The following is a 26,998-nucleotide window of genomic DNA, read 5'->3' as shown; positions in this document are numbered from 1 at the left end:
GCCTTCCCTCAGCGTCAATTCCGTTTCTTAAGGGCACTCACCTTTAGTTTATTTTTGGTTTAAGCATTAGACACCTTTTTACCTGCACACTGTCTCCTGCTGTTTCTGACAGCTACAAAGCAATTAATTACCGGCTGCCACCTACTGATATGGAAGAGTATTACACGGTTACTCTGCCAAGCTCTAGACAGCACCAACACTCAACATCAACACATAATTTGCAGACTACAATTACTGGTTTGTAAAAAATATTTTAACCCAAATAGGTAAAATTACAACTTCTCCCACGGCACATCAGACTGAATCTCACAGCACAGTGGTTGGAAAACACTGCTGTACAGAACGCCTTTCCGGGTGTATTGTCCAGTAGCTTGAACCATATTTTGAAAGTTTCCTCAGCCAGCCACTTCTGCTGAAATTTGCATTTTCCCTCTTTATCCGACATGCATTCTGTCATTCTTACCCAAACGAGTGCATAAACTATTGTCAACTCTACATATATACAAAATGATAGATGAGTTATTGGTATCAGTCTTGAAAAGCAGGAAGTTATCAGTATCGACTTGGGGGGAAAAAATGGTCCACAGATTATTAGAGACGTAGTGTTGTCCCGATATCAATATTTTGGTACCGGTACCGGTACTAAAAGGATTTTGTTACTTTTCGGTACTTTTTGATACTTTTCTAAATGAAGGGGACCATAAAATTATTGGCTTTATTTTACCAAAAAATCTTGTGGTACATTAAATATATGTTTAAAATTGCGAGTTTGTCCTCAAATAAAATACTGAACATACAAGACAACTTGTCTTTTACTAGTAAGTCAACAAACAAAGGCTCCTTATTAGTCTGCTGACATATGCAGTAACATATTGTGTCATTTTCCATTCTATTATTCTGTCAAAATTATGAAGGACAAGTGGTAGAAAATGAATTATTATTCTACTTGTTCATTTACTTTTAATATCTGCTTACTTAGCCTTTTAACATGTTTTATCTACACTTCTGTTAAAATGTAATAATCGCTTGTTCTTCTGTTGTTTGGATGCTTCACATTAGTTTTGGGTGAAATTTAAGTATCAATCCGATACCAAGTAGTTACAGGATCATACATTGGTCATATTGACCTGACCTCGATCCTGACCTCATGGTAAACTACCGACCGGTGTCTCACCTTCCCTTTATTTCAAAAATCCTTGAAAAAATTGTTGCGGAGGAGTTAAATGAACACTTAGCGTCTAACAATCTATGTGAAACCTTTCAATCCGGTTTCAGGGCAAATCACTCCACGGAGACAGCCCTCGCAAAAATGACTAATGATCTATTGCTAACGATGGATTCTGATGCGTCATCTATGTTGCTGCTCCTCGATCTTAGCGCTGCTTTCGATACCGTCGATCATAATATTTTATTAGAACGTATCAAAACACGAATTGGTATGTCAGACTTAGCCCTGTCTTGGTTTAACTCTTATCTTACTGATAGGATGCAGTGTGTCTCCCATAACAATGTGACCTCGGACTACGTTAAGGTAACGTGTGGAGTTCCCCAGGGTTCGGTCCTTGGCCCTGCACTCTTCAGCATCTACATGCTGCCGCTAGGTGACATCATACGCAAATACGGTGTTAGCTTTCACTGTTATGCTGATGACACCCAACTCTACATGCCCCTAAAGCTGACCAACACGCCGGATTGTAGTCAGCTGGAGGCGTGTCTTAATGAAATTAAACAATGGATGTCCGCTAACTTTTTGCAACCCAACGCCAAAAAAACGGAAATGCTGATTATCGGTCCTGCTAGACACCGAACTCTATTTGATAATACAACTGTAACATTTGACAACCAAACAATTGAACAAGGCGACACGGTAAAGAATCTGGGTATTATCTTCGACCCAACTCTCTCCTTTGAGGCACACATTAAAAGCGTTACTAAAACGGCCTTCTTTCATCTCCGTAATATCGCTAAAATGCGCTCCATTCTGTCCACTAAAGACGCTGAGATCATTATCCATGCGTTTGTTACGTCTCGCCTCGACTACTGTAACGTATTATTTTCGGGTCTCCCCATGTCTAGCATTAAAAGATTACAGTTGGTACAAAATGTGGCTGCTAGACTTTTGACAAGAACAAGAAAGTTTGATCACATTACGCCTGTACTGGCTCACCTGCACTGGCTTCCTGTGCACTTAAGATGTGACTTTAAGGTTTTACTACTTACGTATAAAATACTACACGGTCTAGCTCCATCCTATCTTGCCGATTGTATTGTACCATATGTCCCGGCAAGAAATCTGCGTTCAAAGGACTCCGGCTTGTTAGTGATTCCTAAAGCCCAAAAAAAGTCTGCGGGCTATAGAGCGTTTTCCGTTCGGGCTCCAGTACTCTGGAATGCCCTCCCGGTAACAGTTCGAGATGCCACCTCAGTAGAAGCATTTAAGTCTCACCTTAAAACTCATTTGTATACTCTAGCCTTTAAATAGACTCCCTTTTTAGACCAGTTGATCTGCCGTTTCTTTTCTTTTTCTTCTATGTCCCACTCTCCCTTGTGGAGGGGGTCCGGTCCGATCCGTTGGCCATGTACTGCTTGCCTGTGTATCAGCTGGGGACATCTCTACGCTGCTGATCCGCATCCGCTTGGGATGGTTTCCTGCTGGCTCCGCTGTGAACGGGACTCTCGCTGCTGTGTTGGATCCGCTTTGGACTGGACTCTCGCGACTGTGTTGGATCCATTGTGGATTGAACTTTCACAGTATCATGTTAGACCCGCTCGACATCCATTGCTTTCCTCCTCTCTAAGGTTCTCATAGTCATTATTGTCACCGACGTCCCACTGGGTCATTATTGTCACCGATGTCCCACTGGGTGTGAGTTTTCCTTGCCCTTATGTGGGCCTACCGAGGATGTCGTGGTGGTTTGTGCAGCCCTTTGAGACACTAGTGATTTAGGGCTATATAAGTAAACATTGATTGATTGATTGATATTCAAAGTCCTCATATGTCCAGGCACATATTTCCTGAGTTTGTAAACAAAATGTAAATTTAAAAGAAAGGAAAGAAAATGTTATAATGCCAAAAAATAGACGTAATCAGAGTAGTATCGACTAGATACGCTCATGTACTTGGTATCATTACAGTGGATGTCAGGTGGAGATCCACCCATGGAGTTTGTTTACATTTTGAATAATGTGTGTATTGAAGCATGTTTAGCTATTCCTCTTCCTGCAGGGATGATACTTGTAAGAAACTCACTGTATTTGTCGCCATGGAGGCGAAGAATAGTGATTTAGAAGTAGCTAAAACAATGCAGACTGAGGCTGAACTTTAGCCGCTAGCTAGTTAGTCATGTTTTAAAGCACCTCTTCCTGAGGGCGTTTCAGTGTTACAAAATCACCTTTATTGTTTGTTTTTAAGCCAAAATGCTTCTGATCTCCCCTTTCTGTCTACACACTGTGTCTGCTTGTAAGTACTCCATGATTGTGTGCTGCCGATTATGCTCCTCTGCTCGTAAACCAGCAATGTCACGACATGACGATGACGGGGGCGCGGGGGAGTGGTGGACAGGTACTTTTCAGAGGCGGTATAGTACCGAATATGGTTCATTAGTATCGTGGTACTATACTAATACCGGTATACCGTACAACCCTGTAGAGACAGAGATCCAAAGATGATGCAGCGTGGAAGTGATGTGTGAGAGGAAGAAAAAAACAGAGTGGATTGGGAGGAGTTGCAGTCGAGGCCCGTGCCAGACATTCTGTTCTCACGTTGGGTTGTTGCTAATTAATTTTGACTTTTGGCTGTTGGGTGGCATTAGTAGTAGTAGTGTAGCCACCCCAACTGGTGTATGTTGCCCTTGAGGTGGCATTTGCATGAGTGCCTCTGCAGGACACGTAAGTTAGTAACACACACACACACGCACACACACACACACACACACACACACACACACACACACAAAACTGCTGCGATCCAAAGTGATTTGGATATAGCAAGTGTGTACAGCAGCATACATTTACATAAATAGCTGGCAACACAAGTGAGTCGCAAGATAATTGTGTATTGGCTCCAATAAGGCAGATGTTTTTTAGTGCATAGTAATACAAGCTGTACATTGACTACTCTAAAGTACAGATGAAAGTAACAGTGATAATAAAGGCTGCAGAGATGTGGAATTTACTCGCAGTATCTAACACAAAGAAACGCCAACATCAACTAAGCATCTTCCAAGCGCCGTATGTCTTCAAGTGTCTCCCCACTAAATGAGTCTGAGAGTTCCTCTTTTCCGATAACGCCCCAAAATGTGGAGCATGCACTTTGTTTTATTGAATACAGTGGCAGAAAGTGATTACTTCAGGGTCTTCATCTCACTTGCAAGTCTCCTTTTGATAAAAAAAAAACCGTCAGATGAGGCAGTGCAATGTAAATGCAAATAAGAAGAAATATCTTTTGTTACCATCCAAACAATTCTCTGGAATAAAAGCTCACATATTGAGTGTTCCCTGGCAGTAAAAAGAACGGAAAGAGTAAATGTATTCAATACAATTTATTGTCTAAACGCTGAAAACTGGGTTACTGTTTTTTGAGGAAAAGGCTCATTCTTTATAGGTGAGATTCATCAAAGCTACAATCTACTTTCGTAGTCAAACGTTTATATACACTTGTAAATAACATAATGTCATGGCTGTCTTAAGTTTCCAATAATTTCTACAACTCTTATTTTTTGTGAGTGATTGGAGCCCATCTGAGAACAGAAATTTCCCCCAGAAGGTCTTATCCTTGTACATGTAATGTCAGATGAAACAAAAATTGAGCTACCCAGCAATATGTTTGGAGGAGAAAAGGTGAGGCCTTTAATCCCAGGAACACCACCCCTACCATCAAGCATGGTGGTGGTAGTATTATGCTTAGAGCCTGTTTTGCTGCCAATGGAACTGGTGCTTTACAGAGAGTAAATGGGACAATGAAAAAGGAGAATTACCCCCAAATTCTGCAGGACAACCTAAAATCATCAGCCCGGAGGTTGGGTCTTGGGTGTAGTTGGGTGTTCCAACAGGATAATGACTCCAATCACGCGTCAGAAGTGGTAAAAGGAATGGCTAAATCAGGCTAGAATTAAGGTTTTAGAATGGCCTTTCCAAAGTTCTGACTTAAACGTGTGGACAATGCTGAAGAAACAAGTCCATGTCAGAAAACGGGGGGGAAAAAAATAGCTGTACTGCACCAATTTTGTCAAGCGGAGTGGTCAAAAATTTAACCAAAAGCTTGCCAGAAGCTTGTGGATGGCTACCAAAAGCGCCTTATTGCAGTGAAACCGGCCAAGGGACATGTAACCAAATATTAACATTGCTGTATGTATACTTTTGACCCAGCAGATTTGGTCACATTTTCAGTAGACCCATAATAAATTCATAAAAGAACCAAACTTCATGAATGTTTTTTGTGACCAACAAGTATGTGCGCCGATCACTCAATCACAAAAAATAAGAGTTCTAGAAATTATTGGAAACTCAGGACAGCCATGACATTATGTTCTTTACAAGTGTATGCAAAGTTTTGACCACAACTGTATAAAAGACACAAATTTGTTTATTCCGCCAATACGAGCATGATGTAACTTGTCAGTGTCAAGTTAACAACAGGTACAAAGTACCAGACACTACACGGTTGTCCTGAATTGCTGGTGGGCTCCATTACACCCTCTAGGCGAGGTCAAAGCATCATGAAATAACACCATAACTGCTGACCTTCTACTAAATTCCTCAACTACCACACTCTGCCTTACCCTTCTATGTCACTATTACAGTAATGGCATTGCAAAGTGATATCTTACATGTGAGAGTCGTGTACTACCTCCCTTGAATTTAAAGGAGATTCCATCAGTCTCAGAGTCCAGCTGCTACTCCACACTGGAAATTCAGCACACCTCATATTTTCATCCTGAGGGGCAGCTAAAAGGAATGTAGTGTAATGTAATGGAGAAGGGCCTATTTTGCTGCCGCTGTGTTTATAGTGCTATTTACTACATGGTAGTACCTCAGTTCATAAAGGACTTGACTTTGGGACAGAGGGCCTGATCTATCATATTATTCGGACAATAAGGCACACATCAAATCCTTTCTTTTTCCCAAAAATCGACAGTGCACCTTATTATCGTGCCTAATGTACGGCATAATTCTGGTTGTGCTTACCGACCTCGAAGCAATTTTATTTGATACATAGTGTAATGATCATTTTTACCAGTAGATTGCAGTAACACATAAGAGATACATGTAAACTGCAAGATGATGCCAGTACACAACATCAAAACTTTAAATGTTGCATTGAGAATATAGAACATTACACACGGCACTCAAAAATCAGTCAAAATTGTTTTAGTACAACTTGGATAAGCTATGAAGCCGCATTGCTTGGCGCATTAAACATACGCGTATTTGTATGCTATGTGTATTAGAACCGCAAAATGGCACTTATTAGCAGACATTATCTGGCGTTGTGTTTCGCAATATTATGCAAAACCAATTTTTCTTATCTTCTGGTACCTGCTGATCTGTATTTGGGATCTGTTTATGTACTGAAAACCTGCACAAGTCCGCCATTGTAGTCTGTGGCGACACCATAGTCGATAAGCTTCTTCTTTTTCTCTACCTTCTTGTTATGGGACATTCATCCTCCGCTGTTGCCATTTCTAATATAAAGTAGCGTAAAGTTCTTACTTACTTATATCTAGATCGATAGATCGATAGATAGATAGATAGTACTTTATTGATTCTTTCAGGAGAGTTCCTTCAGGAAAATTAAAATTCCAGCAGCAGTGTACAGAGTTGATATCAATTTAAAAAATAAAAAGTAAATAATGGGGGTTTAAATGGAAACAAAATAGAGAAACATTACAAAATGAATACAAATACAAAGCAACAATGGGAATACAAATATAACAGTAAAATAACAATATAACAAGAGAACCTAGGCAGTACTGACCATGCTATGAAAACATATTGCACTGTTATTGTTTTGCATCCCCTGTCATCCGAGTACCCCCGCCCCTCTCCCCAGAGAGGAGTTGTACAGTCTAATAGCACGTGGGACAAAGGAGTTTTTGAGTCTATTAGTCCTGCACTTGGGATTAAGCAGTCTAGCACTGAACAGGCTCCTCTGGCTACTGATAACGCTATGCAGAGGGTGACTGGCATCATCCAGGATGCTCACTAGTTTGTCAACAGTCCTCTTCTCTGCCACCGTCACCAGTGAGTCCAGTTTCATTCCGATTGTAGAACCGGCCCGCCTGATCAGTTTCTCCAGTCCTTCTTAGCTTGACAGCCCCCCCCCAGCACACTACCATGTAGAACAGAACACTGGCAACCACAGACTGGTAGTACATCCCCAGGAGTTTTCTACAAATGTTGAAGGGGTGCAGTCTCCTGAGGAAGTACAGCCTGCTCTGTCCTTTATTGTACAGGTGGTCCATGTTAACAGTCCAGTCCAGCTTATTGTCCACCCAAACCCCGAGGTACTTGAACGAGTCCAGGGTCTGTACCTCAACTCCCTCGATCACAATAGGTTTTGACCGTGGACTTGAGCTCCCAAAGTCAATGACCAGCTCCTTGGTCTTTGACGGATGGAGCTGCAAGAGGTTCGTGTGGCAACAGACAGCAAAGTCCCTCACCAGGCTCTGAAACTCCTCCTCTCTGCTGTCCCTGATGCACCCGACGATGGCTGTGTCCTCCGCATACATCTGGATGTGACACAGCTCTGAGTTGTAGCAGAGGTCAGCCATATACAGGGTGAAGAGGGGCCAGCACCGTTCCCTGCGGTGCTCCGGTGCTGCTGATCACAGTGTCAGACGTGATGTCCTTCAGTCACACGTACTGTGGCCTGTCAGTGAGGTAGTTCGAAATCCAGGCAACCAGGCAGGGGTCCACTCACATTCTGTACAGCTTGTCCTGGAGGCAGCAGGGCTGGATGGCATTAAAGGCACTCAAGAAGTCCAGGAACAGGATCTTCACAGTGCCAAACTGCAGGCTGTCCTGGACATGTTGCACCTGTGGTCTGAGGGGGCTGAGAAAGAGCCGCTCCATTGTCTTCATTATATGAGAGGTGAGCGCCACTGGTCTGTAGTAGTTGAGCTCACTGGGGCAGTTCTTTTAGGGAACTGGAACGATGCATGACGTCTTCCAGAGGTTGGGCACTCTTCCCAGCTACAGGCTGAGGTTGAAGATCCGTTGGAGTGGTTCACCAAGTTCTGCAGCACAGGTCTTTAGGAGTCGGGGGTACAGCTTGTCTGGGCCTGCTGCTTTCCTTGGCAGTAGCTTCCTCAGTTGACCTCTTACCTGGTCCGCAGAGAAGACTAATGTCATGTTTGTGTTTTTTTAGTCAATGCGACAAAAATCATGGGTCGGCCTGCATATGTCAGTACAACAACAAGGCAACAAGGTTTGGCAACACTGGTTTTACAAGAAAAACTGTAATCCTGATCAAACTAATGCTATTTACAAAATGTGCACTGCTGCTGTCAAATACACTGGAAACTCAACTGTACATGAGATCTCATCTTCAGTTTTGCTCTGCTACGAGTGGGTTTGTTTGGTGGGTTGGTTATATGACTGGGTGGGTTGATTGGTTGGTGGTTGGGTAGGTAAGTATAAGATTGTATCCATAGTTGTAGTGGCATGGTCAGACAAGGTCAATAAAAACCAGGTAAACATACTTTGAATACGGTACACTGAAAATACATTTCTATGAACTGTGAATGGACTTCAAAGAAGAAGATGTCCACTCTACCCTTGCTTATGCGGCATTTTAAGTCGATAGAGTTGCAGCCACTGATGCCATCATTTGTCCCATGTATCATCCGCTCTCTCGCCACGGTCTGCCAGCACGCTTGCTGTAAGGTCATCACAGTGACATCAGGGGGTTCATGGCAAAGAAAGGACAAATAGACCTTGGGGAGGGTTTAGGATGAATAAAGTATTAGTGAAAGCTCTTCATCCCGCAAGATGGCGCCTCTGCAGTGGCTGCTATTGGAAGGAGCTCTGTGCTCTTGTGTCATCCTTTTGTGTTCCTGATGTTTCCCTCTTGTTCTCTTGGGGTTTTTTTGCCTTTTGGTTCGGGACCCTTTGGGACTGTGTGACATACTTTTGTGACTTTTGTGGTGCTTTTTTAAGAACTTCTGGATCTGCCTACCGGAAGCCTTTTGGCCATGGAGACCAGCTGCTGGCTCTCTGCCACACCAGAGTCAGTTTAAAGAGATTGGAGGAGATGTGGATTAAGAGACAGGGCTGCGGAGCTAGCGCTGAGCGCCGGGACGGACCACCTTCATAGTGTCTTGGCTGAATGAGCAGGTATCAGACACCTCAGTCTCCCTAAACGCATCCTCGCTCATCCATGCGGAGTGGACACTGGCCAAGAGTTTGTGGGTTGCTTTGTTGGGTCTGCTCCTGTCTCTAGCCATGCTCCCCTCTCCCCAGCAGACAATAGCGTGGAACACCGCAGAACCCACCACAGTGTATATGTTATTTTTTGTTGTTGTTTTACTTTTGTAGCTGTATGTAGAAATCGCTGGTTGCATCAGCTCTGCTCTTTTAATGTCTTTAATGTCCTTTGTGTTCTTTGATGTTTGATATTTCCCTCTTACACACATGTTTATGTGTGCTATGGCTTTGAGGTTTTTTTCCCCTTGGCCTCAGTCTGGATCCCCTCTCCAGGGGCCCAGGCTTAGACTGATTTTGTTTTAATTTTTTGTCAAAGGTCCCCCTCCCCAGCATTTACCTGTTCTCACCTTATTTGTAAGGGGAGCCGGAAGTTGGCAGACCCCTCAGTGGTCCTGTTCTGCCTCTCTGTAATGTTTGTCTGATCTTAAGTTAAAGTTAAAGTACCAATGATTGTCACACACACGCTAGGTGTGGTGAGATTTGTCCTTTGCATTTGACCCATCCCCTTGATCACCCCCTGGGAAGTGAGGGGAGCAGTGGGCAGCAGCGGTGCCACGCCCGGGAATCATTTATGGTGATTTAACCCCCAATTACAACCCTTGATGGTGAGTGCCAAGCAGGGAGGCAATGGGTCCCTTTTTTTTTTTTTTTTTTTTTTTTAATGGGATTGTGCTGAAAATCTTAAATTCCCCTTGGGGATTATTAAAGTACTTCTGATTCTGATTTAGCCAAAAATGCTACTGTGTTCATAAAACTAGGTAAATAGAATTAATCGTAACTGTTCTCATGTCCTGTGGATATGGACACAGAAAAGGCAGAGCTGCATTTCAGCAAAGAGACAAATACTGTCTGGGAATTGATAAGCAATAAAATGTCATTTGGTCCAGGTGGATTCCTATCTGCTCGGTTTATGACATTTGAGTCACTGTATAGGGAGTATCACCCCTGCCTTGGGTGAAGGCAGACAGGAGAGCAAAAATAGTCTCTTTCTGATTCTAGCAGCGTCCAAACATACATCATGTTTTTACACCATCTCATTATTTTCCAAATGTCCATGTTTGCCTAGCCCAGGGGTCGGCAAGTTAAAATGTTGAAAGAGCCATATTAGACCACAAATACAAAAAAGTAATCAGTCTGGAGCCACAAAAAATGTTTATATTTGTATAAGTGTTATAATGATGGCAACACATGATGTAAGTGGCTAATTAGCTATACTACCCTACCATCAAAATTACTTTAAATGTCTTCTATAAGTGTTATAATGAATTCAACAGATGATGTAAATGTCTATATTAGCTATATTAGCCCACTATCAAAATGACTGTCGCAGGCTGACGCAAATCTTCGTTGACAGAAATGTTGAAATGTAATATTTTATTCTACACATTTTTACAACATTGGAAAACATTAGTAAAACTGCTCAGAGGGTGAGAAGTTTTAGAAGTCCTGAAAATGACTGTCTTAGAATCGCCAAAGGTATAGATGTGTGTGTCTAAGTTAAAGGAAATGTCTTCTTCTAATGGATGTATTACAGTCTAAGCAAGCTGGATAACGTTTGCTGTGGTCTGGAACAACATGGCACACTAACAACTATCAGAAATGCAGACAATATTACAAACCGATCATATTTTCCTGAGGGAACTCTCCTGAAGTAATCAATAAAGTACTATCTGGAAATGACTGTCTTAGAATCGCCAAAGTTATAGATGTGTGTGTCCAAGTTAAAGGAAACGTCTTCTTCTAATGGATTTATTACAACCTTTGCAAGCTGGGTAACGTTTGCTGTGGTCTGGAACAACATGGCACACTAACAATTATCAGAAATGCAGACAGTATTACAAACTGATCATATTTTTCTGAGGGAACTCTCCTGAAGTAATCAATAAAGTACTATCTGGAAATGACTGTCTTAGAATCGCCAAAGTTATAGATGTGTGTGTCTAATTTAAAGGAAACGTCTTCTTCTAATGGATTTATTACAGTCTTTGCAAACTGGGTAACGTTTGCTGTGGTTTGGAACAACATGGCACACTAACAACTATCAGAAATGCAGACAATATTACAAACCGATCATATTTTCGTGAGGGAACTCTACTGAAGTAATCAATAAAGTACTATCTGGAAATTACTGTCTTAGAATCGCCAAAGTTATAGATGTGTGTGTCCAAGTTAAAGGAATTGTCTTCTTCTAATGGATTTATTACAACCTTTGCAAGCTGGGTAACATTTGCTGTGGTCTGGAACAACATGGCACACTAAAAACTATCAGAAATGCAGACAATATTACAAACTGATCATATTTTCCTGAGGGAATCTGCTGAAGTAATCAATAAAGTACTATCCATCTATTTATTTATGTGTCATGAGACATGGAAAAATAAACTAAATACACAGAGTACATAAGTAAAGGAAATTAAATGAGGTCAAATATACCTACAAAAGAGGCATAATGATGCAATATGTGCATACAGCTAGTCTAAGTAGCATGTTAGTATCAATTATCTTGCAGTCATGAACTGACCAAATATGCCTGATTAGCACTCCAACAAGTCAATAACATCAACAAAGCTCACCTCTGTGCATTCACGCACAGTGTGAAATGTTTGGTGGACAAAATGAGACAAAAAAGGAGTGGCATAAAACACGTCTTTCTGTGGCAACGTAGGAGAAAGCTATAGATGTAAACAAACTGTTATCCACAAACAGAGAGAAGAAGGAGTGAATGCAACAATGTATCCAGGATGCAAATAAATACTATAACAGGGGAAATAAACCACAATGCATGTTTGAAAATGAGAAGCTGGGCCAGCTGTCACAGTATTTAGTTTGTATCACTAGGGCGACATCTAGTGGTTAATCAGTGCTTGTTTTTACTGTATGTGCATTATTTATAGTATTTCCATAGAATTAATTATTGCGGGTCTAAAGCATTTTTATGTGGCATATCCAATATAATAATAAATGCTAATGTATACGACCGGATGAATGTTTTCAAATGAGGATCTTGGATGGCAGCACGGTGGAAGAGGGGTTAGTGCGTCTGCCTAAAAATACAAAGGTCCTGAGTAGTCCTGGGTTCAATCCCGGGCTCGGAATCTTTCTGTGTGGAGTTTGCATGTTCTCCCCATGACTGCGTGGGTTCCCTCCGGGTACTCAGGCTTCCTCCCACTTCCAAAGACATGCGCATGGGGATAGGTTGATTGGCAACACTAAATTGGCCCTAGTGTGTGAATGTTGTCTGTCTATCTCTGTTGGCCCTGTGATGAGGTGGCGACTTGTCGATGGTGTAAACACCTTCCGCCCGATTGTAGCTGAGATAGGCACCAGCGCCCCCCGCTAACCCCAAAGAGAATAAGCGGTAGAAAATGGATGGATGGAAGATCTTGATGGGTAACGAAGTTAGACAGATGTGCCAGATTCTACTCATGATCTTTCCAATATGCATGGAAAATGATCAAGCCGGCATGCATGTAACTCATTAAAGTCAAGCCAATGGAGGCATGCATGGATTTTTCAAATATGAGCAGGTTTAATCCCCACGACAGCCTTGGGCTTCCTGTGCAGCAACACGCTACCTCATTTGAAGAGAACAAATCTTAGTAAGATTCTTTAAAATGACTTGAAGCAAAGCTTTAATGTCGATGTGCAGAGAGGGAAAGGATAAAAAAAAAAGTGTGCAAAGAGAAAATTCTTTCTGGGGCTTTCCATCAAAAACTCGGGACTTTGAAGTAGATGAACAAATGGAATTTAGAGGAAAGGTGTCACATCTTTCTCCTCAAACTTTGTTCAGCTCACTTTCACTGCCAGTAAATTGTGGGTTAGAGAAGAATGACAAAGACGAGTGCTGGTAAACATGCCCTGTAAAAGCTTTGAATAAAAATGTTTAAAAAACTGTCTCAACTCATTTTCATTGCACCCCATCAGAGTCCGGATATACTATATTGCCAGGGTATTTGGTCACCCATCCAAATGATCAGAATTAGGTGTCCTAATCACTTTATGCACAGGTGTATAAAATCAAGCACTTAGGCATGGAGACTGTTTCTACAAACATTTGTGAAAGAATGGGCCGCTCTCAGGAGCTCAGTGATTTCCAGCGTGGAACTGTCATAGGATACCACTTGTGCAACAAATCCATTCGTGAAATTTCCTCACTCCTAAATATTCCGATGTCAACTGTTGGCTATATTCTAAGAAAATAGAAGCGTTTAGGAACAATAACAACTCAGCCACAAAGTGACAGGCCACGTAAACTGACAGAGGGCTCAGCGCATGCTGAAACTCATAGTGCAAAGAGGTCGCCGACTTTCTGCACAGTAAATTGGTACAAAGCTCCAAACTACATGTGACCTTCCAATTAGTCCACATACAGTACGCAGAGCGCTTCATGGAATGGGTTTCCATGGCCGAGCAGCTGCATCTAAGCCATACATCACCAAGTCCAATGCAAAGCGTCGGATGCAGTGTTGTAAAGTGCGTCGCCACTGGACTCGAGCGCAGTGGAGATGCGTTCTCTGGAGTGAAGATTCACGCTTTTCCATCTGGCAATCTGATGGACGAGTATGGGTTTGGAGGTTGCCAGGAGAACGGTACATTTGGTGGAGGAGGAATTACGGTGTGGGGTTGTTTTTCAGGAGTTGGGCTTGGCCCCCTAGTTCCAGTGAAAGGAACTTTGAATGCGGGTCCCTTCCTCTTCCAACAGGACTGTGCACAAAGCAAGGTCTGTAATGACATGGATGACAGAGTCTGGTGTGGATGAACTTGACTGGCCTGCAAAGAGTCCTGACCTGGACCCGATAGAACACATTTGGGATGAAATAGAACGGAGACTGAGAGCAAGGCCTTCTCCACCAACATCAGTGTGTGACCTCATCAATGCGCTTTTGGAAGAATGGTGGAAAATTCCTACAAACACACTCTGCAACCTTGTGGATAGCCTTCCCAGAAGAGTTGAAGCTGTAATAGCTGCAAAAGGTGGACCGACATAATAATAATAATAATAATAATAATAATAATAATAATAATAATGATAATGGATTAGATGTATATCACGCTTTTCTATTGTTAGATACTCAAAGCGCTCACAGAGAAGTGGGAACCCATCATTCATTCACACCTGGTGGTGGTAAGCTACATCAGTAGCCACAGCTGCCCTGGGGTAGACTGACGGAAGCGTGGCTGCCAGTTTGCGCCTACGGCCCCTCCGACCACCACCAATCATTCATTCACCGATGTGAGCGGCACCGGGAGCAAGGGTGAAGTGTCCTACCCAAAGACACAACGGCAGCGATTTGGATGTCAATAGGTGGGAAGCGAACCTGCAATCCTCAGGTTTCTGGCACAGCCGCTTTACCCACTACGCCATGCCGCCCCTAACATCATATTGAATCACATGGGTTAGGAATGGGATGGCACTTCAAGTTCATATGTGAGTCAAGGCAGGTGGCCAAATAGTTTTGGCGATATAGTGTACATCACCTGCCTACGCCCAAGTAATACAACATACACACTGGAACTCTTTTGGGGTTACAATGAATAAGTGCATGGCTGTAACTGTCTGCAGTGGGGTGCAGGAAGACAGTGAGTGACACCATCTTGGCTCGCTTGTATAGTCCTCCTGACGCCAGGAGAGTATAGTCTCTATTAGGGTTGTCCCGATACCAATATTTTGATACCAGTGTCGTGCGAAATTCTGTATCCCTGAAATATTTAGTATCCCCTACCGCGGGAGGGCGCGTTGCGGCAGAGCTCTGTGTCTTGTTCAGACAGCTATTTCCATGTTATTAGCAATGTCAATGATTATAAATATTATGTATCCCCAATAACTTTTTAAGGGATTAATAACATGACTCCAAATTCACAAGTTTTGTTGTTGATGATGCTAAGTATCTACAGAATAAAACACATGGTGTTAGAGCATCAATTGAGGAAAATATAGTGGGGAACACATTTTATGGCAGCAATGAAAAATTTGTGGAAATATGTATCCCCTACTAACTTTTTTGTCACTAGTGAAAAGTGAAGTTAATTATATAGCGCTTTGTCTCTAGTGACTCACAGCGCTTTACATAGTGAAACCCAATATCTAAGTTACATTTAAACCAGTGTGGGTGGCACCGGGAGCAGGTGGGTAAAGTGCCTTGCCCAAGGACACAACGGCAGTGACTAGGATGGCGGAAGCAGGAATCGAACCTGGAACCCTCAAATTGCTGGCACGGCCACTCTACCAACCGAGCTATACCACCCCGCGATTAATCAAATGAAAAATAAAATAAAAAATAATACAAATAATATAATTAAAATAAAACTCCTTATAAAATGTGGCCAAATTCACAAGTTGTGTACAATGCCAAGTCTGTACACATATTCCACATGTTAGTACATACTGAGGACGTACGTGGGACACATTATTTCTGGCATAAAATACGTTTTTTGTTTTTTTTTTGGGGGGGGGGGTGATTTAACATGGAATTGAGTTTGTTTGTTCCCACTATACTGGTGGTATTTTAAAATCTATCAGAAGATGATAGATAATAAACCAAATAAACCAAATTACAGGATGTTGTTAATGTAACTTGCGGAAAATAGCAGGCTGACCAACCGCTCTGCAGCATGACACCGTGTATACCAGTGGTTCTCAAACTTTTTTCAGTGATTTACCCCCTGTGAACAGTTTTTTAATTCAAGTACCCCCTAATCAGAGCAAAGCATTTTTGGTTGAAAAAAAGAGATAAAGAAGTAAAATACAGCACTATGTCATAACAGTGCCAAATATTGCTCATTTGTAGTGGTCTTTCTTGAACTATTTGGAAAAAAAGATATAAAATTAACTAAAAACTTGATGAAAAATAAACAAGTGATTTAATTATAAATAAATAATAAATATAAATGGGTTGTACTTGTATAGCACTTTTCTACCTTCAAGGTACTCAAAGCGCTTTGACACTACTTCCACATTCACCCATTCACACACACATTCACACACTGATGGAGGGAGCTGCCATGCAAGGCGCCAACCAGCACCCATCAGGAGCAAGGGTGAAGTGTCTTGCTCAGGACACAACGGACGTGACGAGGTTGGTACTAGGTGGGGATTGAACCAGGGACCCTTGGTTGCGCACGGCCACTCTCACACTGCGCCACGCCGTGTATATATATATATATATATATCCATCCATCCATTCCTACCGCTTATTCCCTTTTGGGGTTGCGGGAGGCGCTGGTGCCTGTCTCAGTTACATTCGTGCGGAAGGCGGTTTACACCCTGGACAAGTCGCCACCTAAATATTTCTTCACTTTTGGTAGAGCGGCCGTGCAACTTGAGGGTTGCAGGTTCGATCCCCGCTTCCGCCATCCTAGTCACTGCCGTTGTGTCCTTGGGCAAGACACTTTACCCACTTACTCCCAGTGCCACCCACACTGGTTTAAATGTAACCTAGATATTGGGTTTCACTATGTAAAGCGCTTTGAGTCACTAGAGAAAAAGCGCTATATAAACATAATTCACTTCACAAAAAAAGAAATCTTTAACATCAATATTTATGAAACATGTCCACAAAAAATCTAGCTGTCAACACTGAATATTGCATTGTTGTATTTATTTTTCACAGTTTTTGAACTTACATTCATATTTTGTTGAAGTATTATTCAATAAATACATTTATAAAGGATGTTTGAATTTAGAATATTTAAAAAAAATCTCACGTACCCCTTGGCATACCTTTAAGTACCCCAAGGGGTACGCGTACCCCCATTTGAGAACCACTGCCGTATACAAAAGAGAAGTGTGTGCAGCTATGTGAATACAAGTACAATACGTCATGTACAGATGATAAAAAGCATTTATTCGGGTCAGAATGTAACATGTTACACCAACAAACAGATGCATTATTACATTTGTATTAATTTGTTCATTTACTGTTATTGTATATTTCTCAATCAATCAATCAAATTGTATTTATATAACCATTAATCACAAGTGTCCAAAGGGCTGCTTAAGCCACAATGACATCCTCGGCTCAGATTCCACATCAGGGTACGAAAAAACTCAATCCAATGGGATACAGTGAACCGTAGATGTGGCCGTTTCTGCTTGCATGTGCTGTATGTGCGTGTTGGCTAACATGCGGTGGAAATGTAGACCACGATACAGCTCCGTATACGGGAAAAAAACGATGGAAAAAAAAGGCAACGGCCACCAGAAAAATGAGCTCTATGTATAGACGTGAGTCAGATACACGCTCTCATCACACCACTAATAAGGTACAACTACCGTATTTTTCAGACTATAAGGCGCACTTTAAAGCCTTTCTATTTTTCAAAAATCGACAGTGCGCCTTATAACCCAGTGCGCCTAATGTACGGCATAATTCTGGTTGTGCTTACTGACCTCAAAGCAATTCTATTTTGTACACGGTGTAATGATAGGTGTGACCAGTGTGCCCACAAAACGGCCCATTCATACATAAGAGATACGTGTAGACTGCAAGATGACGCCAGTAAACAGCACCAAAACTTTAAATGTTTGAGAATATAGAACATTACACACGGTGCTCAAAAATCTGTCAAAATGTTTTTAGTACAACTTCTGTAAGCTATGAAGCCACACCGCTTCATGGATTGTTGACGCATTAAACATACGAGTATTATTATGGTGTGTGTATAAGGACCGCAAAATGGCACCTCTTAGCAGACATATTACCTGACGTTTTGTTTGACAATATTGTGCAAAACCAACTTTTCTTACCTTCTGGTGCCTGCTGATATGTATTTGGGATCTGCATAAGTCCTGAAAATGTGCGAGGGTCCGCCTTTGTAGTCCGTGCCGTAGTCATACACTTTTTTTTCTCTAGCTTCTTATGTGGCATTCATGTTCCACTGTTGCCATTTCCAATACAAAGTAGCGTTAGGTTCTTACTTACCATATTTCCTTGAATAGCCACAGGGTATGTATACTGCCGGGCCGAACACGCTCCCCAGATTTATTAACGCATGCTTACTTTTACCGCTGGGTCAAAGTCGTGACGTCACGAGTGATGCCTCCTCTGTCGTCATTTCCAAAATGGCTGAGTTTTTTTCTATTGCTTTTACTATGTGTAAACCAGGGGTCTTGTTGCAAAGCCATACAGATCACACTGATGGTTGTGATATAAAACAACTTGTCTTTAACACTCTTACTAATATGCGCCACACTCTGTGAACCCACACCAAACACACTTCTGCAGAACATTGGCTCTGTAACACATTATAAACGCAACATAAGAATTACCCAGAATTCCAAAGCATCCATAACTCTTGGCTATATTTTACACCCCGCTAGCACCAAGACCCCCCCCCCCCACCCCCCTCTCCGTGCACACGTTGAGGTGGGCGGAGTTTGTGGCGCTGGGCGGGGTTGGGGGCGCGTGTATAATATAGCCAAGAGTCATGGATGCATTGGAATTCTGGGTAATTCTTATGTTGCGTTTATAATGTGTTACAGAGCCAATCTTCCTCAGAAATGGGTTTGGTGTGGGTTCACAGAGTGTGGCGCATATCAGTAAGAGTGTTAAAGTTGTTTATATCACAACCATCAGTGTAAAAGGTATGGCTGTCGACCAAGTATGCATTGCAATCTTGAATGAGAAGCAGTGATAAGCATGCGTCCGGCCGCAGATGATTTATTAATTTTTATTTTTTTTATTTTTTTATCACACTCAATATTTTACTGCATGCCATTGGTAAGCGCAGGGGTTAGAAGAGGTTTTAAAATTATTAGCGCCTGCTTACTTTTACCGCATGCCATGCATAAGCACAGGAGTGGGAAGAGGTTTTAAATTAATTAGCGCCCCGGCGGCTATTCAAGGAAATACGGTATATCTGCCAGCAGCTATCAAAGTGCTAAAAACTGTAGTGGGTTTACATAATTCACCCACGGAACTTTAGTTATTAGAGGGTTACGGTCGGACGTTTTTTCAAGGGACACATTTCCGGCGTTGATGTTGCATTATTGAGGCACGGATGAGAAGATGCTGCTCCGTTATTGATTTAAGTAAAGTCTGAATGTCATTAAAACAGTTAACTCCATCTTTTGACACTTCTACACCGCTACAACAAAAATGACGGGGAGAAGACACTGTCGAAGGTGAACCACGTAAATAAGGCCGCCCACAAAACAGTACATCCTGGAGAGACGCATAGAAAGCTATTTGAAAATGGTCTGTAAAACATAATCCATGCAATATTTTGACCAAAGAACCACCATCACATGTTATGTAGACCACAAAATAGTGTTATAAATTTAGACAGAAATAATAATATGAAATAATCCGGTGCGCCTTTTGTATGAAAATGTAACCTGAATAGACCCACTCATCGGCAGTGCGCCTTTTAATCCTTATGGTCCGAAATATACAGTATATTAGTAGTATAATAACTGCAAGCACAGATGGTGATACGTTAGTGATGATTAATCATGGACGTGCAGAATAAAACAGGGAAAGACCAACACACGCAGCCAACAACTGCCAGCTTTCATGGGCAGCCTCAAAGTACCTAACAGGCCGAATGTGGGCCCGGGGATTGGAGTTTGACACCTGTTCTTTTATATTATTGATTCTATAATATATAATGAGTTGTAAAAGGTGCACCTTCTGTTCCTGACTTTAATTTCTGTTTGTCGGTGCACAGCCCTAAAGGCAAGCAAAGTTAGATTTATTATGATATTGAAAAAGAAAGTGTTACCAGCTTTGCAGCAGAACTGAAGAAATCAGGCTTACACTGCTGGGGGGGGCATATTTTCATCATGGAGTTGGTTTTGAATTCAGCCTTATGTTATATACAGAAAGTATGCATTTTGTTCAACATTTTAACACAGTGATGACATCAAGCAGCATTAGCATACAGTTTGTGAATAAATGACATTAAATTCAGTTGGTATGGAAACTTTGTTCCTACAAAATCAAAATTGTGCATTAGATTAGATTAGATGGATTAGATAGTACTTTATTTATTCCGTCAGGAGAATTCCTTCAGGAAAATTACAATTTTCAGCACAATCCCATTCAAGATCATGTATCATAATTGTTCTTTGTTTAGAAAGATTAATTACATCTGCCATTTCGACACAATCTGTTTGATGTCAACACGTAAAACATGTTTTTAAGCCGTTTTTAATCCTTTTAAATGTAGTTTTTAACAACAACAAAAAAACCTTTGCATTCATGTTTATTGCTATATCTCGCAAACTTCTTTTCGGTAATGATGTGCAGCTAGATACTAAAAAATTGACACTGCCGATACCAGATTTTTATGCTCAAATATCGATTATCAAATCAAAATATTGATACTTTGGATATTTTAGTTATTTGAAATAATGTATATTGTTAACAGGGACACAATGTAAAGTAAGTAAATCATTGAGAGCTTGTCTGAATGAAACATGATTGGTTAATACAGACATGGCTTGTGCAGCCCTTTGAGACACTTGTGATTAAGGGCTATTTAAATAAACTTTGATTGATTAATGTTTTTCTTTTAGTTAAGTGCATAATGCGCAAGCACAGCTTTATTAGTGCGGTAAAGTTAGAAAGACATTGGCACATTCAGAGATAACAGCTCAAAAACAACATCTTTAAAGCACACACAGTACTTCTTTATGACCATAGTAACGAAGACAATTAGCTACAAGCTCATTTTAATTTTCTGCAATACAACCTGCATTTTCAACAGTTGAGGCTCCGACGACTACTTCAGGAACATCTACAAAGAGCAACCCTTGACAAAAACATACATTAAAAAAATAATTATTATTTTACATTGTCAAGTCCCTGCAATAATTTCAGACGTACAATGGTCCAGCACCAAAAGGGAATAAGCGGTAGAAAATGTATGGATGGATGGATGGATGTTTCCTATTGGTTAACAATACAAGACTGTGTTAGGTAAAGATAATATATTTTTATGAATAATCTGTACGGCTATTCATTAAATAACTGCATATATGTACATCACAGTGTCTCGCCAACTGCACCACAGGTAGTTGATTATCAGTTGTTTATTCTAGAAGTCCAATTTAAAAATAATAATATTTTTGGGGATTTTTGAGAAATATTTCCATCCATCCATTTTCTACCGCTTATTCCCTTTCGGGGTCGCGGGGGGCGCTGGAGACATATTTATTTTGTTAAATTTTTACCAGCTTTGTGAAATAACCTATATCTTCTCAAAAATCGCATGACTTATGGATGGTGTTTAGTTGAACATACTACAAGTCTAATTTTGGGGAAAATGTATTTTACACATTTTTGAAGAGTATTGAACATTTTTAATTTCCAATAACTTAAACACTATACAACATATCTCAAAAATCACATGATTTAGAGATAGTGTCTAGTTCTTTCTTCTACAAATCGTATTTTGAAAAAAAAAAACATGTCAATTATTTTATAGGAATATTTTACATTTTCTATTTCCAATAATTTTAAGACTGTACAATATATATTCCCAAAAATCACATGATTTATAGATAGTGTGTAGTTGAATATTATTTTCATTTTTTTTTCCATTTCATTCATTCATTTATTTCAGGCAATGACATAACAAAATACAAATAAAAAGTACACTGTAGACAATACATAATAATAAAAAATTCAATATAATGCAACAGGTGATACAGTATGCATACAGTATGTAAGCATGATTGTCCAGTTTTTCCTGAAAAGGAGTGGGAAGAAGATAACTTATTTAATCCCACCCTCAGTTCTCCATCCAGTGTTTAATACATTGAGTTTCACTGTTTATTTGTTCAAGGATTATAATACAAATGTTTTATCGGCAAACCTCCGTCCTACATTGTTGTATCGCGCAGCCAAAGTGTTCCCAAACGGGAGATCTTAACGAGGCAGGAGGGTCTTCCAGCTCTGGCTTTTACATGTTGTCCTAGCCCGGTCGCTGCTAGCATGTGTACTCGTTTGTTACACCTCCGAACCAAACTGAAACCCCTGTACCGAAACGGTTCAATACAAATACACGTACAGTTACACCCCTAATAATTACTAATCATAATTACCTTTATTATCAACAATACAATTGTTTCAAATGCAACAATGCATATATGGAACAGAAGAAAGAGAAGCAAACTGTATTAAGCTTGTAGATTTTTATAGTACCAATAAGTTAAACTTTGTCAGTGTGCCATGTTTTACCAAGTTTCCACTAGGGGAACAACGTTAATATGTTTGATGGAACGTGATTATATGCATGACTGTATGTATGCATATCTACAGTATTTATGTATGTATGTATGTGTGTACAGTGAATGTGCGTGTGGATGTATGACCAGTATGTGTGTATGTATGTGGGAGTGTATGTACCTATGTATGTGCTTGAGGACCTTTGTGCGCGTATGTATATATGTATGAAAGAATGAAAATACTTATGTGTGTCTACATTTATGAATAGTGTGTGTATGTGAGTAAGCATGTATATTTTTATGTACAATATATTTGTCCCACAGTGTGTACGGGAGCCAAAATACCCAAAGAGCATTCAAAGAGCCCAACCCAAAACAGCAGGTGCGGTACCCAGGGAACAGGTGACCACCGGCCCCACGCAGCCAGACCAGCCAGCAGAAAGAATCCTAAAGCCAAGCCCACCGTGCCGCCCAGAAGGGCCAGTAGCAGGCCATAGACTGATGTGCCGTCCAGAGGACAAGGCATGCGAAAAGCAGAATACAGCCAGCTCCCAAGTCAGGAAGAGACTACACCCCACGCGGGCAGAAAGACTGGATGCCCCGCATAGTGGGGACCATAGACTCCCCGCAGCCGGACGGGAAGATCCCCCCGCCCCACCAGCAACCAGCCCCCCCACAAGCCCAATCCCCCCAGGAGAGCACGGCAGGGCCCACCCCAGGCCACCACACACTGTAAAAAAAAAAAATCCTATTTTTATGGTAAATTTACTCTAAATTTCTACTGTAATTTTTTTTTTTCAAATAGGTTATAAAACTGTAGAATTGAAGGCATTATCTGTAAATAAACAAACCGCCTGTTATTTTAAGTAATATGCCAGTAATGACAAATTATGTATATTTCTATTTTCTTTACAGAAAAATACCAAATTAATTATACATATCATTTTCTGTTTTCTCAAATTACTTTCAAATTCATGTAAAATTACAGTAATCAATTTTAATTAAATATGTAACTAGTTATAAAAAAGTTTATGTCCATACAGGGGCGGCGTGGCGCAGTGGGAGAGTGGCTGTGCGCAACCCGAGGGTCACTGGTTCAAATCCCACCTAGAACCAACCTCGTCACGTCCGTTGTGTCCTGAGCAAGACACTTCACTCTTGCTGCTGATGGTTGCTGGTTGGCGCCTTGAATGGCAGCTCCCTCCATCAGTGTGGGAATGTGTGTGTGAATAGGTAAATGTGGAAGTAGTGTCAAAGCGCTTTGAGTACCTTGAAGGTAGAAAAGCGCTATACAAGTACAACCCATTTATACTAAAAATCTAACAGTTTTATATGTAATTTTAAGGTAAATCTTCTTTTTTTTATATATATATATATTTATGTGTATTTTTACATTCAAGTTGAATAATATATGTAGCCTGTTGTATAAATGCTCATACTAACAATTTTACATTTTTCACTGTAATATGACTAACGTTGGTGACTGCAAGACATACTTGATCAACAGCCAACAGCCCGGAAGAGTCAGGGCTGCATGTGATTCTGGGTATTTGATATGTTGTGTTTATGTTGTGTTACACTGAGGATGTTCTCCTGAAATGTGTTTATCATTCTTGTTTGATGTGGGTTCACAGTCTGGTGCATATTTGTAACAGTCTTAAATGTGTTTGTACGGCCACCGTCAGTGTGACCTGTATGGCTGTTGATTAAGTATGTCTTGCAGTCACTGTTATATGTCTGTCAAAGCCATACACATCACGCATTTAAGTCGGCACGCTGTTGGTTCGGTGAATGAGCGAACACAGAGGGCGATAAAGGCAGCGCTGTCACGGTACGCCCATAATATATTTTTCCGGGCGAACATCGAGTCAATCCTACTAGAAGGTCACCGAAAGTCTCGCGGTAAAATCGGTAAGTATGTTGTTAGGGCGCGTTAGCCATTCAAAGAAGGTGAACCCACTTTGCACCAAGTTCCTGCATCCAGTGGTCCCCCGGTAAAGTGAATGTGAGACCCCTGATCCTAACAATTCAGAAAAAAATCTTTAAAAAAAATTGGATTTTTCTGTGGAACTGCCAGCATTGTCACTTCATTAAAGGTGGTTGATCGTAATAATTTGGAAAAACTCTGTAGAATAAAAGTATTTTTTGCAGAACTGTTTGCATTGTCACTATATTAAAGGTGGTTAATCTTAATAATTTAGTAAAAATCTGTAAAATTCCGATATTTCTCCGCAAAACGTTTCATGAAAATTTCTGTAAATATAATGTTTTTGATAATTATTCGGTTTACAATGTTTTACTTTGATTTTATGGTTTTCGTTTGGCAGCCGTAGCTGCCAGTAGATGACCGTTTTTTTACATAATTTTTTTTTTACAGTGCACCCAAGTCGGCCGCCGCAGGAACGCTTAGCACGGAGCCACAGTTTTATTTGAAAAATCTTTAAAATATTTTCCCCATGAATTATATTTGCAGTATGCGCAAATAGACACCATCTACTGTAATACTCATGTGTTTTTTGAGACAACCAAATAATAATAATAATAATAATAATAATGGATTAGATTTATATAGCCCTTTTCTAGACACTCAAAGCACTTCACAGAAAAATGAGAACCCATCATTCATTCACACCTGGTGGTGGTAAGCTACTTTCATAGCCACAGCTGCCCTGGGGTAGACTGACGGAAACGTGGCTGCCAGTTTGCGCCTTCGGCCCCTCCCATTCACCAGTGTGAGCAGCACCGGGGGCAAGGGTGACGTGTCCTGCCCAAGGACACAACGGCAGAGATTTGGATGGTAAGAGGCGGGGAGCAAATCTGCAACCCTCAGGTTTCTGACACGGGTTATTGAATATTAATAACTTGCATTTTTTGTAAACAATTATATAATTATCGTGTAAAATAATGAATATAGTATTTCTTAACATGATACCATTTATATCTGATTGCATGAGGCCGTATCAACTTTTAAATTATACGCGCTGTCAGAGCTGACTCTTTTTTGGATATTTGATTGGTCCAGAGGAAAGATGATGGTCGGTTCGCCCAATCAAATTCCACCTTGTTTAAAATCTCGACAAGACACCCGGAAGCTTTACAAACTATACAAAAGGGGTTTGTTGGTGTAATATATTTGAAAAATACCACTACATGTGCATTTAAAAGCAGTTAGTTGAGCTGCTGAGCACCGAAGTTAACAAAATAGTGCAATTATGTGTGGCAGATATATAATAACCAACAGATGTCGCTGTTGACCTCAGTAAAGACAGTTAATAATAAAAGACATCCAATGGACGTTAGAGTCATGTCAACTCTCTGAAAGTGGTATATGAAGCCTTCAGATGCTTCTATCTATTAAGATACTCTTTTACGGACGCTTAAACCCACAGTGATAATTAATATGATCTTAAAATACCAGATTCAATTATTTTTGTGATACACAGTAATATTCATTTCATATATACACACATACATACATACATATATACATCCATCCATCCATCCATCCATTTCCTACCGCTTATTCCCTTTTGGGGTCGCGGGGGGCGCTGGCGCCTATTTCAGCTATAATCGCGCGGAAGGCAGCGTACACGGCGAACTACGGTATATTTATTTTTTTATATTAAAAATGTTATAGTATTTTTATGTATTTATTTCTGAATTGCAGGTATTGTAATACATTTGTTGTTTTTTTTACAAATATATACATATATATATATATATATATATATATTAGGGTGTGGGGAAAAATCGATTCGAATACGTTGTGCGATTCAGAATCGATTCTCTTTTTTTTTTTAATCGTGTTTTTTGGGGGGTTTTTAATATATCCACCAAACCACTACTACACAGCAATACCATAACAATGCAATCCAATTCCAAAACCAAACCTGACCCAGCAACGCTCAGAACTGCAATAAACAGAGCAATTGAGAGGAGACACAAACACGACACAGAACCAACTAAAAGTAGTGAAACAAAAATGAATATTATCAACAACAGTATCAATATTAGTTAGAATTTCAGCATAGCAGTGATTAAAAATCACTCATTTACATTATCATTAGACATTTATAAAAATAAAAAAATGAAAACAATAGTGTCACAGTGGCTTACACTTGCATCGCATCTCATAAGCTTGACAACACACTGTGTCCAATGTTTTCACAAAGATAAAATAAGTCATATTTTTGGTTCGTTTAAAAGTTAAAACAAATTTACATTATTGCAATCAGTTGATAAAACATTCTCCTTTACAATTATAAAAGCTTTTTTTTTTTTTAATGTACTACTCTGCTAGCATGTCAGCAGACTGGGGTAGATCCTGCTGAAATCCTATGTATTGAATGAATACAGAATCGTTTTGAATCGGAAAACAATCGTTTTTGAATCGAGAATCGT

The sequence above is a fragment of the Nerophis ophidion genome, linkage group LG14 (assembly GCF_033978795.1).
Source record: "Nerophis ophidion isolate RoL-2023_Sa linkage group LG14, RoL_Noph_v1.0, whole genome shotgun sequence".
Classification (NCBI taxonomy): Eukaryota; Metazoa; Chordata; class Actinopteri; order Syngnathiformes; family Syngnathidae; genus Nerophis; species Nerophis ophidion.
The sequence above is the reverse complement of the archived record's forward strand: the minus strand, read 5'-3'. Positions refer to the sequence as shown.